Here is a 16,307-nt window from a genome sequence, read left to right on the forward strand (position 1 = left end):
CTCGAAGAAAAGACAGTTACCTTTTCCGTAACTGGTGTTCTTTGAGATGTGTTGCTCATGTCCATTCTATGGCCCACCTTCCTTCCCCACTGTCGGAGTTTCCAGGAAGAAGGAACTGAGGGAGGGGGGAACCGGCGGAGGCCCTTATACCAAACCATGCGGGCGCCACTCCAGAGGGTGCTAGAGCTGGTCCCCTACAGATACTGCTGAGGGGAAAACTTCCACCATCGATTCATGTGGCGAGCATACACACCTAATATGGAATGGACATGAGTAACATCTCAAAGAACAATAGTTAGGAAAGGTAGGTAACTGTTTTTCATTTGGTGTGGAAGGAATGGGTTTGTTTTGATTTTGTTTAGTCACCATGTCTCTGTCTTTATCAGTGTAGCAACTGTAGTATGCTGACAGCTCTTTTTGTCTCACCATTGATGGATGAAAGCTGTTCTTCTGCTTCCTTAATTTTAGGTGTTTGTTTTAAAATATCATGACACAATATACTTTTTCTTTAGCCTTCTTTCAAAGCTATGTTCAATCGCATTAATTTAAAACAATATTTTGGAAACGTACGCTATTTATATAAATGTAATTTTCTATAGCTTTCTTGAAGCTGGAAGATGTGTCCTGTAATGAGTCTATCCAGTTTCTGTGGCTAACTAAGGATTCTAAACATACTGTTCTCACAGAAGTGTAATAGCAAATTAATATTAAGTAATTTTACCATAAAGATGTATATCAAGGGAAACATTTGTACAAAGTTCTTCTTGAAATTTATCCAGGGATGACCTGCCAAATAAACAAATGTTTCAATCAGACATTGTGTAAAACCTGTTTTTAGTTCCTGTTTGTCTGCATCACAAAATATGGACATAGCTTGGTGTAAAAGAGGTGGTGCTGCTGATCATGTCAGAACTACTGCTTAATAGACATTCTTTTCCTTTAATACATGCATTACGAGGTATAACTTATGAATCTTCCAGTATTTCATGTTATGTTCTTATACTGGATTCTCACTTATGATATAGTGAAATAGCCCATTTCTGTGTCATGCATAATGTCAGAAATATATCAAATATTTAAAGAATGTCAGACTTTTAGGTTAATTTCTGAAAAGTCACATCTCAGAATCTAGATTTGTAATTTAGGCTTTCTGTAAGCACATTTATTATGAGAAAAGGATTATGCTTTCTGTGTATAGTCATGGTTAAAATAATGAAGTATGGTGGTAGCCCTGTAATGTATTGTCATCTCTTGTCCTCCTTTTTTCTGTTTTTTCCTTCCACACTGCCTCTTTACTCTCACTGATTGCATAATGTCTAAAATTAGATTGTAAACTTCTCATAGCAGAGGCCAGTCTTATTTGTTCTGGTCAGTACTTTTGGTGCTGTGTTCAGTCTAGTGGATAGAGCACTCAGGAAATCTGGGCTCTGTTTCTGGCTCTGCCACTGACTTGCTGGGTAACCTGGGGCAAGTCACTTCACCTCCTTGTGCCTCTGTTTCTCCTTCTGTAAAGTGGGAATGATGATCCCTCCTTGGTAAGGTGTTATATCAGAGGTAGGTATTATACAATACCTCACCATTTGTTGTAATAACTTACTTGGCATCTTTCAGCCAACTCCTGGCTTCTTAATCTCATAAACAAAATGATAAAGTAAAGAGAACTGTTCAAACCACATTGTGCTGAACATATTAGACAAATAGATTTTTAACCAGCAGATATTATTTGCATGAAATGGTAGTAGTGCTGTTTGATAAAAATAAAGAAGTAATCTTCAGACACTCTCACTTCCTTTCTCTCTGAATTTCAGGTGGAAAAGGCATTTGACTTATAAGGATTCGTGGTCTGGGGCCTTGCAGAAAAAATGAGTCTTTAGGTACTCAAGATATCAATGGATGGGCACAGTATAAATACTAGAAGAGGACAGAATTTATTTGAATGATGAGAGGGAGAGGGGGCCTCGTGAATTGAGATTAAAAAGGTCATTCATCGGGGGGAAGTATGGAAGAAGGCATGAACAAATGAGTTGGAGAAGGGCAACAGGACAAGAATCACTGGTGAAGTGAAGGGAATAAAATGTTGACTTGGAAGAGAGACAATTGTTAACAAATTCCACTTTTCAGAATATTGATGAAGATTGCATCCGGTATTGTTGGGTATGGCATTATTCAGTGTGTGAGTCAGCAAAGAGTAGAACCAGCCTGTGTTTGTATTTAGCAGGGACTACCTGTCATTAATGTAAGAAAGAAACAAGGAAAGAACAAATATATTCTTGTCCAAGAGGAAACAAGAATGCACCTCATACAGTGCATTGGTTCTCTTGATTAGGAGGCTTGTCTGTAAATACAGTATGTGTGACTGATGAATGCAGGAAATGGCTGGGGGTGGATGTGTGGAATTCACAGCTTGTTTTTATCATTTGTCTCTCCAAACCCAGTTCATGAGGAATGGTGGTGGGCAGTCATATATAAACTTTAAAGAGGTGTTGGCATTTTTTCCTAGCATTTAAAAGGTTATGTGCGGCAGTGAGACAAATAAATCATGATTCACTGCAACAACAGAGTTGCAGTCAGTTATATAAATTGCCAAGGAAGCACTAAATCTGTCACTTTGTGTATTCTGACCATTTAACAATTGGAATGATGCTTGGAAAGAAAGCTGAATAGAAACAAGGAACCAAAGCAAAGTGGCGAATGCAATTAGTAAGATCAATGGTTGGTGTTTCAAAGTTCATTGTTTGGTCATCTCAGTGGACCACAGTAAGTGTGATGCTATCTAAAAGATTACAGTAATGGGGGAGAAGGATACCAAGTGAAAGACTAGTGTGTAGCACAGAATCATTGATAAAGCTGCAGTCATTTGTGACTAAAGAATGGGAATAAGTGGTTTGACCAGGTCCACAACTTCACTGAAAATGTAACCTGTCATTTTAGTTTCACTTGTTTCAGTCCTAGCAAATATCATAATTAAAATAAATAAATAAAAATCTTACCCTGATATCCACTTTTTAGTCTGAAGCCTCCAGAGTTGGCTTGCTTACAAGCATGGGAGAAACAATGAATTTTCTACATGAGCAGTTTTAATTAAGTCATCAACTTTTTCCAATCTGGGTATCAAAAGCAGTTAGCTTTTAGAAATGGCATTGAGCGTTGTATTAACCTATCAAATAGTTTCCCTATACTAAGGAAAATACTAAGCTTCTGACTATGAAATTCGATTCCTATTTGTAAATCTGGGCATTTCTTTTCCAATTAGTCTTTTCCAAAAAGCTCTGTTTATGAAGCTGGCCTTTTTTTACCTTGATTGGGATGTAGTGTTTATGTAGCTAAATATGCTATCCTGTAATACGTATATTTTTCCCTTACAGTGCAGGAAAACTGAAAAATCCTCAAAATAATTCTCCAATCACTTCTAAATTTTAAATACTTAAATTATTTTCTTTAAGTAAAGGATCAAAGTTCAGGGATTTAGCACAAGGAATTTTATTGAAAATCATCTATTCCTGTGTATATCTGCCATATGAAAGAACTTTAAAGAATCTCTGGTCTGAAATCGGTAATTTAAAATTGTGTGCAAAATAGTGTAGTTACTACAGTTCTGTATGCACATAGGACTTTTCACATGCAAATAGAGATTCATCAAGCAAATGTACATGCAGATATAAATGCTCAGTGTTTCAGGCACATCTTTGGCTTCATTCCTTTCAAAATTTATCCCCTAAAGTCAATAATTTAGACAATTCCTAGAACTAGTCTTTCTCACATACATTGCTATAGTCTTGCTACATATACATTTTGTGATCGCTCAGTGGTTAAGTTAGAATATATCCACAGTTGAGCATAAAGCATAATATACCTAGAGCTCTATATGTACTTGCGTTCAGTTCTCACACACCATAATGTCAGGTAGTGAATTTCCTTTAGATAAAATAAGCAGAGTTAGGCCTGGTTAATACTTGGGTAGGAGGTCTCCATGGGAAACCAGTGTGCTCCAGTAGTGATTCAGAAAACAATATTTATCCCTGTGAATACACACTGTGCTAATGCCTCAGCATGGTGTTTTTTTTATCCAAACAAAATGAAGGCAAAAATTGTATGTTTTGATAGATCTCTAAATGGGGACAGGAGTGGTATAAAGAGTTAAACAGCAGAATGTCAGGAGCTATTCCATATCAGTCATGTGGCCACCAGCACACTCTCTTGTTTATCCACCAGAGTTTCATCAGTGGATGAATGGGAGTTGGGAGGAAAGAAAAGTGGGCATTCTACCGAGTTTGAAGCCCAGAGAAGGGATTGTAGCAGAAATGTTTCAGTCCTTACTTTAGACATCTTGGTAGAGCTGGCCAAAAAGACAGGTGGGAAATGTTATGATTTAAAACAAACAAAAACCAAAAAAAGACATTTCCTTTTCAATCTTGAAATTTAAAAAACTTTGGTCAGCTCTATGCATTAGTTTAAATACTGCTATCTTTTTCTTTTCAGAAAAGCAAACTAAAAAAAATGTTTGTGTGAAACAGAACTCAAACTCCTCATCTAGCTGTAGAAAGCATCACTGGATCCCCGCCAGCATCACAGCACTGTTCTACTCAGGAGTACTCTGCTTGTGCCAACACAGTCATTTAGTACTAGTGAGAAGCCTGGGTATCTTGGGAACATTGGGATACCAGCTTCTAAGTGATTACTTTGGAGTGGCCATTTGGTAACCTACCATTTAAAGTGTCACCCTAGAGATGTGCCCTGGATTTGGAGTTAAGGTATAGATTGGGGGAACAACATGAAAAGCTTCACTGAACTTCATAATGATGTCCTTGGCTTGTGGTTAAATGACAGAATTTATTTTCCAAGGTCATCAACCTGATACTTATTAGTTAAAATATAATCATAGAAAAATGGATTTAATGGTTTGGACCAGAATGAGTGTTTATTTTGAGAAAACATTTTTAGACATGTTTGAGTAATACAGTTGTGTTGCTTAATAAGAAATGTTGGCATGTTTTTCATTTAGATGCAAGTGTAGTAGCTGAGTCAACTTTGAACTCCTAGTTTGAAATTGATTAGCTTCCAAACTGATAGCATTCTCCCATTGAAGGGACACTGTGCAGGAATCTCGAGTAACTGGGAATCCTGTAGGGTGGTTTTAGGCATTTCAAGGAAAAGTGGGTTGCTGATCCCCTAAGTCCAATATTGGATGTTTTGTTAAAACTTCTTGATATTAAACTCCTTTGACATCGCATTCATTCATCTTTCTTCCAAGAAAAGATGCTCACCACAATGGGCCTGTGACACAACATTCTTCTTTGAATCTTGCTTATGTTATGGATGCATTTTGAAAGGGCCATCTGTTTACTAGATGGGATCCCAGTAAGCCACTAAACTTGTGAAAATGTGCAATGTGTACTGAATAAGATATTGAAATGCACAACAAAATGTTACTAAGGGCTGGTCTACACATGCGGGGGGGATTGATCTAAGATACGCAACTTCAGCTACGTGAATAGTGTAGCTGAAGTCGACGTATCTTGGATCGACTTACCTCCCGTCCTCATGGTGCGGGATTGATGGCTGCGGCTCCCCCGTTGACTCAGCTTCCGCCTCTCGCACTGGTGAAGTTCCAGAGTCGACAGGGAGCGCGTTCGGGGATCAATTTATCACGTCGAGACGAGACAAATCGATCCCCGATAGATCGATTGCTACCTGCCGATCCAGCGGGTAGTGAAGACATACCCTAAGACAGTTAAAATCTTCCAGCATCGTATTTGACCATTCAGAGAGATCACTGAAACTATTTTGTACATCTGCATTAGATAAAAAATCTGTTTCACACACACCATGAATGGCAGATAACAGAATTTACCAAGACTTCAGTTTTCTTTAGATAGCTTTAAAAAGAAAAAAATATTCAGATGAATCTCTTGGATTCTTGACAGAATGCTGTTTCTTCTCCAATTCCCCTTCTCTACCCACACAGTGGCATCAGCATGGTTGCCTTGGTACCTGCTCCTGAAGGATGTGTGCGGTGGAGTTTGGCTGTTTAAATAGAATGATTTGTCATCTAAAAGTACAAGTAATTAGCACGATGTTTGTCTAGTGGTACCTTGTGTACTGCATTGAAGTTCTCATTTCATGGCTTTTATCTATGTATGCTAATATGTTTTCTGATTCTCTAATCATTCCTCTGAGGTCGGATTTGTTGGATATATCTGGTGGTAGAAATTGACTAGGGTTCTCCCCTTCTTCTTGAAGACATAACGAATAGAATTGGAGTCACCAGTGACTTGAAGTACAGAATCCTGAGTTTGTCTGATTGGCTCAGTTACATTTTTCTCCTGTGCTTATTGCCTGAAATTTTGTATACTGGAGAAGTTCAGCTCATTTTATGCATTCTGTTTTTTCCAAGGCTCATATTTAGTCTTGACACATTTTTCAGCCCAGTCCCCTAATGTCTGACTTTCCATTATGCTTTGGTATCATGATTTCAGCTGACCTTTATGATGTTTAAATTTCATATAAATATCTGAAAGAGGTGTTAAAAACAAAGTGAATTTAATCCTATGAAAAGTTCAGGTGGCACAGCGCTGGAGACTCAAGTTTTCTGTCCACAGAATTGAAACAACACTAACAACAGTGCCAGTTTGCTGCACGTCACTTCATCTTGACTTGCAGGATACAAGAGGTGAAATTGCAGTCTATTGACATACACATTCCTTCTTTGGCCTTTTTGGCTGAGTTTTTCAACGAATAGAATAGGTGTTATAATATAATATATATAGTTAAATAGGCTAGATTTAAGTAGAATAAATTTAGAGCTGAGTCTTTTTAGCTTATCAAAAAGAAGATTGAGAGGTGACTTGATCACAGTATATAGATACTTTCATGGAGAATATACCAGGTAGTAAATGGCTCTTTAATTTAACAGAGAAAGGCATAACAAAAAACATTGATTGGAAGCTAAAACCAGACAAATTCAAATTAGAAATTAGGCACTTATTTTTAACAGAGAGGGAAGTGGTGGATGTCTTCAGATCCAGACTGGATTATTTTCTGTTAACTTGTGTTTTGGATGAAACATATCTATTGCGCTCAATACAGCGGTAATGGGGTGAAATTGAATGGCTTGATATACAGGACGACAAACTAGATGATCTTCTGGGGTTAATCTATGAATCTATTAATTAGTTCAGGGGTTCTCAATTTGGGTCAGGACCCCAAAGAGGATTGCGACCCCATTTTAATGGAGTTGCCAAGGCTGGTGTTGGCCCTGGGACCCAGCAAGTCTCAAGCCCATGCCCCACTGCTCAGGGATAAGGTTACATGCCCCCCGCCCATGGTAGAAGCCCTTGGGCTTCAGCTTTGCCCCCCTCCCAACCCCGCTTGGGGCAATAGGCCTCAGGTGAGCTCAGTCTTCAGTCCTCTATCCTGGGGTCGTGTAGTAATTTTTGTTGTCAGAAAGGGGTCACGATGCAATGAAGTTTGAGAACCGCTGAATTAGTTCATTGAAACCATTCTCTCATTTAAATCTGGAAAGTTGTCGAAATGCCTGTACAATTTTGTAAACTTTTTGCTTGTGTTGCTCTAGTTGGTGGTAACTGGAAAATGCAGTTTAGTTTCAGCCTTTAGAATATCAGATTGATCATTTAGACTTCTTTTTCCAAAGTATGTCTTCCAGTCTTACTGTCCTGGGTAGGGCCTCAAGAACCTGTCCTCCATAGTCAACTCCTCTTCCAAATGTCCTGCCTCTTTGCAGGAGAAGAGGTAGATAGGTATGCTTTATCTTTCCCCTTTTCCCACAGCTAGCAGTGTGAAGTGTTTGGTTGGTTTGTCAGGGATGTGATTTCTGTTTTGTTTTTGAAATTTGAACCATTTTCCAAAAACATTTATTTTCCTTATTTCAGGTCAGTTTGAGGAAATTTCAGGGTAAGCAAAAATTATGCCCACTCCTAATCCAAAATGTTGGTGAATCCAAATGAGTTACTTCTGCAGTAAAAGATCTTTGGAGCAAAATAACAGAAGCATAACAATAATATGTAATCTCGCCACATCTGATCCTTTGGGGGTGCTTCAATCTAACTTCATTTTTAGTAGGTGGTATTTTCTCTTAATGATTAGAAGCTCATTAACGAGTAATGTATATTTTAAACATATGCCATGGAGTTATAGGTTTATCATATTGAATATTTTGATTGTTTTTTATCTAATGCCAGAAAAGACTGAGTCACACATAGTTTATGCAGAAGGAATCTTTCCAAGGAGCTGTCTTATTACTTCTTTATAATAACCCTTCTCCATCTCTTCTGTTACTAAACCTTCAAAAGGGGAGAGCTTCAAATCAGAGATGCTCTTACCCTTCATAGAGCATCATGTAAATATAAATTATTAATCCACAGCCTGCAAATATTCAGGCTTGCTTAAAAATTAGTCTTGCTTGATAAAAACTTTCTGAAATACAAACTAGTTGTTACGGGTTTTTTTAAACGGAACTTAATATTCATATTATTCACGATTAATTATCTTAGTACCTGTTTTATGACATAGTATTGATAATACTTCTTCCACCCCACACTTATGCCAATTCCTGTCTTGCTATTGAAAGAAAAGAACATGGCACTGAAGTAATAAAAATTATAAAGCCTAGAGTGCAAAGCAAAGCTAAAACAAACCAAGATAGACACATTTTTACATATAACCGAAGTTTAGGTTTTGTGTAGTAAGTTGATCCCTTACTTAGCCTTTAATAAAATTGGATTCAGGAGTATTTATATCTAAATAAAAAAATAAAATTAATTACTTTTCTCACATTTGTGTGTGCGAGAGAGAGAGAGAGCGCGTCCTCTGAGTTGTAATGGAAAGAACATTTAAATTTCAGTCTTAATGCCACCTGTAAGAAAAATTTGCATGATAACACATAAGGACTAATTTTGAGGACAATAGACTAGCATATTGCGAGAAAGTGGGGACGGAGTAGTAAGGGGAGGGAGCAAACTGAAAAAAGTTACTGAGATTGTGGTATAGAGCCAAAAATTATCCCTGGTATAACTCCATGATTCTTAATGGTGCTTCACTAGGGATAATTTAAGCCCATTAAGCAGAATTGTTGAGTTGGCATTTCAGTCAGGATACATTTCTAGGCTGAATGCTAGCTTTCACTTCTAAAATGTCACAATTGTTTAATTACTTTAATACAGCTATTATTTTTAAAGTAGTATAAATGCTCCTTGGAGTTCGTGGAGTCGGAAGTGTGTGCTGCTTTTGCTCTTCATCTTGTTTGTATTGAGAGTGCCTGGGAGTCCCAATCATGACTTGGGACTCCACTGTACTAGGTACTGTACAAACACAGAAGAGAAGGGGAGTCCTTGCCCTGAGGAGTTTACTCTAAGGTAACAGACAACTGCTGGATACAGCCAACAGAAGGAGCACAAGAAAGCAATGAGACAATACTGACCAGCATGATAGTTAGCAATCACATTGTCTTCCACTTTATTTTCTGAAATCAAGATTTGATTATGTAGTAATCCATTCTCTGTTCTGGTGAGCTTTTGCAGATACTTGAGCAGTCTGTGAATGTTCACACAATGTCAATTTATGCCATCAGAATTAAGGAAAAAGAAAAACATTACCTAGTACTAGGTAATAGGGTGGTTAATGCTACAAATGTAAATGGTGACAAATGATCAGTTGAGTCATTGCAGTGAAATGAACCAGCATAGATCAAAGTGTGAGAATAAATTGTTTTGTTTTGTAGCAAAATAAACTTTGAATATTTAAACAAGTCCATTTACTATAGCTGCAGGTGGCAATTAGTAAGCCAGAGGATTGTATAGCTCCGTAGAGGATGTTCAGGGTAGCAGAGTATGCTAGGCATAGCAGTAAGCTATTTTGGAGGTTTTCTGAAGGTAAAAGCTCAAGCCAAACTTTGTGGCTCCAGTTCATCTTTAGGTACCATATATGCCCTCTACCCTAGCGAGGGCCCAAGGCATGACCTGATCAGTTTAGGCACCTCCACCCTTTCCCTTCCGACGGCTTGGGACATAAGGCACATACCCTTATCCACAGGGTTCAGGGCTGTACGGAACCTTTTCCCAATGAAAGAGACGTTTACACAGCTGTGTTCTACACAGCTATTTATTAGCGCGCACACATAGAATACATGTGCCAAGCAAATCTATTATGTTCACCACTACCAATATACAGGCAAACTTCACCCAGTGGCCAGTCAAGATCCGCTTATTTGGGGTTTCCTGGCGATGCCTCCGCACTTCACGGTCATGCGAAGGGATAAGAGTTATAGCAGCTTGATATTGAACTGCAGTCTGGAGATGGTTCCCAAGGAGCATTGTTTTTCATTTACATTATATGAGTAAAACTAGCCGCCACCTTTAACTCTACTAAACCTATCACATTATCCAATACCCCCTAGGTAACAAAATTTAACCAATCATGCGCTGGCACCCATGTTTCCTCCTCCCTGCTCAAGTCTTTTTTACGTTTTCTCTCTCATGCCCAAATTGTAACTTTATTTATAAACTTCTTTGTTCATGCAGATGGTCAGCATGAATTCCCTGATCAGAGCTTATCTTATCTATATTACCATTTGTTTTGTCTTTCTGTATCCTCCCTAAAACTTTCTAGCCCCCGGGGGGTCTCTACTTTACAACCCTTGGTGTTATAACTCTTTTTTTAGGGGCATTCCTGAGGTGGAGGTGCCTTAGCAGCAGCAGAGCATTTTTCTTAATTTCAGTGGTGAAATTCCTGAGTTTCACCCAAGGCTGGTCAAGACATTAGTTTAGTATGGGGGTGAGTTAAGTCCCAGACCTACACAAAGGCCACTTATTGTAAGGAATGCCACAAAGTGTATTCCTCTTAGCAAAGAAGGTTCCTCTTACTGATCCTGCATGCGGTCTAAAAACGGAGCTGCCTATTTCACCTTCAGCTCCACTCCTTTCCCTCCCTGACTTTGCTGAGCCTGGATTTTCACCCTCCTCCTGTCATCCTCGTGGATTTGAGCCACATAGCATCCTCATAGTTTTGAAACACTGACTCTGAGGTCCCCAGCCCTAAAAGATGGGGGGAGGAGGAGGAGCAGAAGCAGAGGAAGGGGACCCTTCTCCTTCCCACAGAGTTCAGGCAGGGCATCTGGAGCTCTGCTTATTGGCGCACTCATGCTGCTTAGATTTGTGCTGGCTTGATATCTGAGCAGCAGTGGCAATCGTTGATCCTTTAAAATAATTGAAGTTACTTTTGAATTACCCCATTGTAAGTAAGATCAGAATCAGGGGCCTGATTCTCCTCAGGTCTTGTGTAGTCTCTTATACCTGTGTAAAGGGATGTCAAATGTTACTGTCCTTATTTGATAGCATTTTACATCCACTTTGCACTTGTTTAGACAAGCTGTAAATGGCGAATGGAGAACCAGGCCTCAGGCGTTTTGCTGCCAATCAGGAAGTGAATTGGGCTAAAATGGGGGTGCTTGAGTATAGTTTAGCAAAACCTTTTTTTGTGTTCAGATTTCATAATTTGCAAAGCATTTGGGGGCAGGTCCAGCAGTGGCATTATTGTATTTTAGAAACTGATCTGACCTCATTGTCCTCTCTGACTAGCTGTACGTGAGCACATGTCTATACTTAAAACACTGCAGCTGTGCCACTGGTTAACTTCAGTGTATATGCTACCTACGCCGAAGGGAGGGCTTCTCCCATCAGGGTAGGTAATCCACGTCCCCAAGAGGCGGTAGCACTGGTCTACACTGGGGGTTAGGTTGGTATAGAGATCTCTCAGGAGTATGGATTTTTCACACACCTCAAAGACATAGCTATACTTAAGTAGGGGACAGGTTTTTCAGAAGCTGTGAGAACCAGAGCTCAGCCTAGGGGATCAATCGGAGTATTGTACACGACCTTGCCCGGGGGGGAAAGGGGCACGTTTGACAGCGGAGGGCACCTGGCCCTCTGAGACAGCCTGCTTTTCCCGGCTCTTAGCTTATCGGGGGCAGGGATAGCTCAGTGGTTTGCGCATTGGCCTGCTAAACCCAGGGTTGTGAGTTCAATCCTTGAGGGGGCCACTTAGGGATCTGGGGCAAAATCAGTACTTGGTCCTGCTAGTGAAGGTCCCTTCCAGTTCTAGGAGATAGGATATCTCCATTAATTTAGGAGGGAGGGATAGCTCAGTGGCTTGAGCATTGGCCTGCTAAACCCAGGGTTGTGAGTTCAATCCTTGAGGGGGCCATTTAGGGATCTGGGACAAAAATCTGTCTGGGGATTGGTCCTGCTTTGAGCAGGGGGTTGGACTGATGACCTCCTGAGATCCCATCCAACCCTGATATTCTATGATTCTATGAAATTCCTAGTGTAGACCAGGCCCCAGTGTAACATCATTGACTCCAGTTGCTTCTGATTTACTCTCATAACTGAGAAGAGAATCACAGGCCTGTTGTATTCCACCATAATAGCAGTGTATTAGGAATACTAAATTTTCTTTGATAAAGTATAGGTATTTTTAATGGATTGAGGTAGTCAGAAAGAACCAAACAAAAATAAGTGCAATCTCCAACACTTACTTTTTGTGATTCATTCTGCAGCGCTGGATTTTTACCAGATGCAATTTCGTGTTTAACTTGCTAAAAATATCAGAGGGATTTGATGTAATCTTCTTAGTACAGCAGTATCAAAACTTCCTAAAGTCTTTGGGATACTATGTACAGTACGGTTTGAAAATGCACTTATGAGAACTGCCATGACCCTTTTCCCCTGCCTGTTCCCCCTCTGCTGGGGGTGGCGCGGGGGGTGGCAATAGAGCTGCTGAGTCAACACTAACACTTGAGGAACCCTCCCTTAGGTAGGGGGAATGTTGGGGACCAAATCTCCCAGCTTTCTAACTACTTTGCACTGCTAGAGTAGGGCCCAGAGTCCAGGGCCATTCTTTCTAGTCATTTTCAATGTCACTTTTGAACCCTACTTGGTACATATCCTTGCCCTGGGAAGTAAGATCTCACAAATATTGTAGCTGTGAACATAACCTGTAAAACACATTTATGGCTGCAACATTGTCCATGCACGTATTTGTAGGCTTGGCAGAATTTGATATGTTTTTTATATTTTTGACAGATATTGATCCTTTCAAAGCATATATTTCTATCTATTTTAAATGTTCATTGTTGTGGGAAATTGTGCGGGGCGGGGGGGGTCAGACATTTATTTAAGAACAATAGACATTGAGATTCAAAAAGTAAAGCTTTATAAATCATTAAAACACAAATTGTCAGTATCCCATGTCAAAATATACAAAGTAAATAGCCTAACATTGACAAATAATACATGTTTTTACTATTAATTCACTAGTCCATTTGTAACCAACCTAATTCAGAAGTCTAAATCACTGGAATGCCTTACTTTGCCTATCTATAAATTTCAATTGTTATCTTTGGAAATACTGTTTTGGGCAGTTTGTGTGTGTGGTGAAATTGACATTTTCCAAATTTACTGATTAAAAAATCTAATCATTCCAAGCCTACCTATATATGTTTGTGAGAGTGACTTTTGTAGTGTTACCAGAAGTCCGATTTTGCATCAGTAAAACTGCTTCTTCCTTGCTAACTTTTATTCCCTTTTTGGTGAAAGTGTTCTGTGCATTGCCTTCCATCCTTCAGGGTTTGGGATGGATCTAGTCAACCCCCCCTGTGTCTGCTTGTTGTGCTTCATGTGCTAGCTGTGGCTCCCCTCCCTGTCTGGTGGCTGTATTGTTTTGGGGTAGGGATTTTAATGTTCAGCGCCCCGTCCTTTCTCCTCCCCCTCACAGACAAACCTCCTTGATTCACTCACTGTCTTTGGAAACATCGGGTCTCTTGCTGCTCAATGCCCTGAGCATGGGAGGGTTACTAGTTCCCATTCTACAGCAGCATAGCTGGTTCCTGGATCCTTTAGTAGAAAATCTGTGACATTTGAACTCCCACTCCCCCTGCCCAGCAGTAGCTGCCCTGTTTCCGCCAGGAGCGAACCCAAGGGAAACTCCTCCTCTACTCTCATAGTAAGGGGTGGAATTTATTCCTGGTTTGGAGCTATAGACTTGTGAGTTTACTAAATGTCCCGAATAAGTTTGTGCCCCACCCCCAACCTCCATAAAATGAAATAACTAAATGTGGTCTCTCCTTTTTTTTTTTTTTTTTTTTTGCAAAGTGAGAGGAAGAAGGAAATTGAGTGGTGCCCTTTTAACGTATGCATCAAAAATTAATTTTGTTTAGGAAACCTTTTTCTATAAGACCTCTGGTTTCAGCAGAATGTCATTCCTTTAAATTGATTCAATGTAAATGATCTGTATAGTATTCAGAATCTACAGCGGGAACACAACAGTGAGGAGGTGAGAGTTTCAGGCAGCATTCCCCCAGTTATTTAATATGGACAGTAATTTACTGAACCAACTCGGGATTGGAGTGCTCAGCTAAGGACCTTTCTGGTGAGATTTTTGGAAAAGTGTAGTCCATTTCCATAACCAAAATCGCATTTGCCCTATAATGGGGCCAAATTTATCTTCCTGAATTTAACTGTTTATATAAGTTGTACACAGATTGATCGTTTTACTTGATGTACTGCTTACAGAATTATAAATGTAAGTGAGCTCTTACTGTGTTGATGGCTTTGGAGAGAAATGTATGTGGTTCTTTTGCAGGTAATAAAATGGGAAAATCCAATTTGCAATTGCAGAATAAGCCTCTGAGTGATGTATGATCTTCATAGTAGCATTGGTCAGAGGGTTACTGGTAATCACAGTGCTGACTTGCTTCCCTAGTGGCCTGCGCCTTTAAACTGAATAGTGAACAGTGTGAATCTGTGTCTTTGAGCCAGCCAGCATAGATTCTATCTTATTAGGTCCTCTTTGTCACAGTGCTTAATCCTGATGCCTGATCCTTGTTAGAACACACATGCTGCTGAGTCCTCCTAATAAAGGAGATGGGTGTGAGGCTCCTCACTAGAAGCACTGAAGCGTAAGGCAGTTAGGGCAATTGCTGCCTGACTGACAGAGGGGTGAAATGCTTCCTGCAGGTTATTACTTAAAAACAGAACAGACCTCAGACAGCTGACAGATGAGCTTTGCTGAGGTAATGGTAACTTGTTGATAGGCCAATATGAGACAAGTGTCATCTTTTCACACAGTATAATGGTCTAGCTTCACTCTAATTATGATAACCCTTTTTCACAGAGAGAGCTGCATTAAGGATTAAACATAATGCAGAGCATGGGGAGGTTTTAACTGAGCCAGCCAAGAGCCAGCTTGCAGATGCTATTACATCCATACGTACGCATTCACTCGAGATACACAAATGGCATTAATTTGAAAAATAAGCACATATTTACTTCATATAGAGGTAACAGCTTGGTTAGGCTGGCCTTCCAGACTGGATGCTTTAATTTTTAGCTACATAGTTTGGTTAGATGAAAAATGCTATTTTTATTATTTCCCCACTTCATCTACAACAGTTTTTAACTTTCTCACAGCTGTTTTTATATTCCCTGATCATGACATCCATAATGTTACAAAATGTTATTGCAATTTTAAATGTGTGTGTGAACATTTAATTTAGAGAATGTAGATAATGATTTGTACAGCTAGGACAATGACTCAGTATAAAACTGGAGTTATAGCATAATGTTTCCTTATCATGAGGAATCTCAGTTGGGGGTGTACTTCTCTACCTTTCTGCAGGGAGAATTTAGGAAAAGAAAAATCAATGACACTTCTAATAAATCTCAAGTCTTGTTATCAAAATAGCTAAATTGGCAGGTTATAGGTATGAATTTCTGTATTCTGGACTGATAGCTATAACCAACATAAACTATAGGATGTTGCACAAGCTAAAGTATTGGAAAAACACCAGCTGGGGATTTTTCATTAGACTTGGGCTTGTGGTTGTGATATCGGAAATAACCTGCACCATTGGGCCCTACCTATGGAAAAAAGTGTTGCCATTGTTCATTCCTGCTAAGCAATGTGACCAGGAATACTACTGTGGAGTTGTCCTTCAAGGTCAAGGTTATTTTTAATGGTATAAATTAGCAGGTCCTTTTATGCCCTCAAATAGTTAGTGTCATCTGGAAAAATAAGTACTAAATTGGGAATCGGGAAGCCTCAAGTTCTAATCTCACACCTATTGTAGTATACCTCTACCTCGATAGAACGCTGTCCTCGGGAGCCAAAAAATCTTAACGTGTTATACGTGAAACTGCGTTATATTGAACTTGCTTTGATCCGCCAGAATGCGCATCCCCTCTCCCCCCCCCCCCGGAGCACTGCTTCACCGCGTTATATCCGAATTTGTGTTATAT

General features: G+C 39.5%; 1 protein-coding gene across 2 annotated transcripts in view; it reads left to right on the forward strand.

Annotated features, from left to right (window-relative positions):
• Nucleotides 1-16,307, forward strand: part of RSU1 (Ras suppressor protein 1) — a 187,738-nt gene that overhangs the window by 86,670 nt on the left and 84,761 nt on the right. The window lies entirely within an intron of this gene.

The sequence above is a fragment of the Trachemys scripta genome, chromosome 2 (genome assembly GCF_013100865.1).
Source record: "Trachemys scripta elegans isolate TJP31775 chromosome 2, CAS_Tse_1.0, whole genome shotgun sequence".
Classification (NCBI taxonomy): Eukaryota; Metazoa; Chordata; order Testudines; family Emydidae; genus Trachemys; species Trachemys scripta.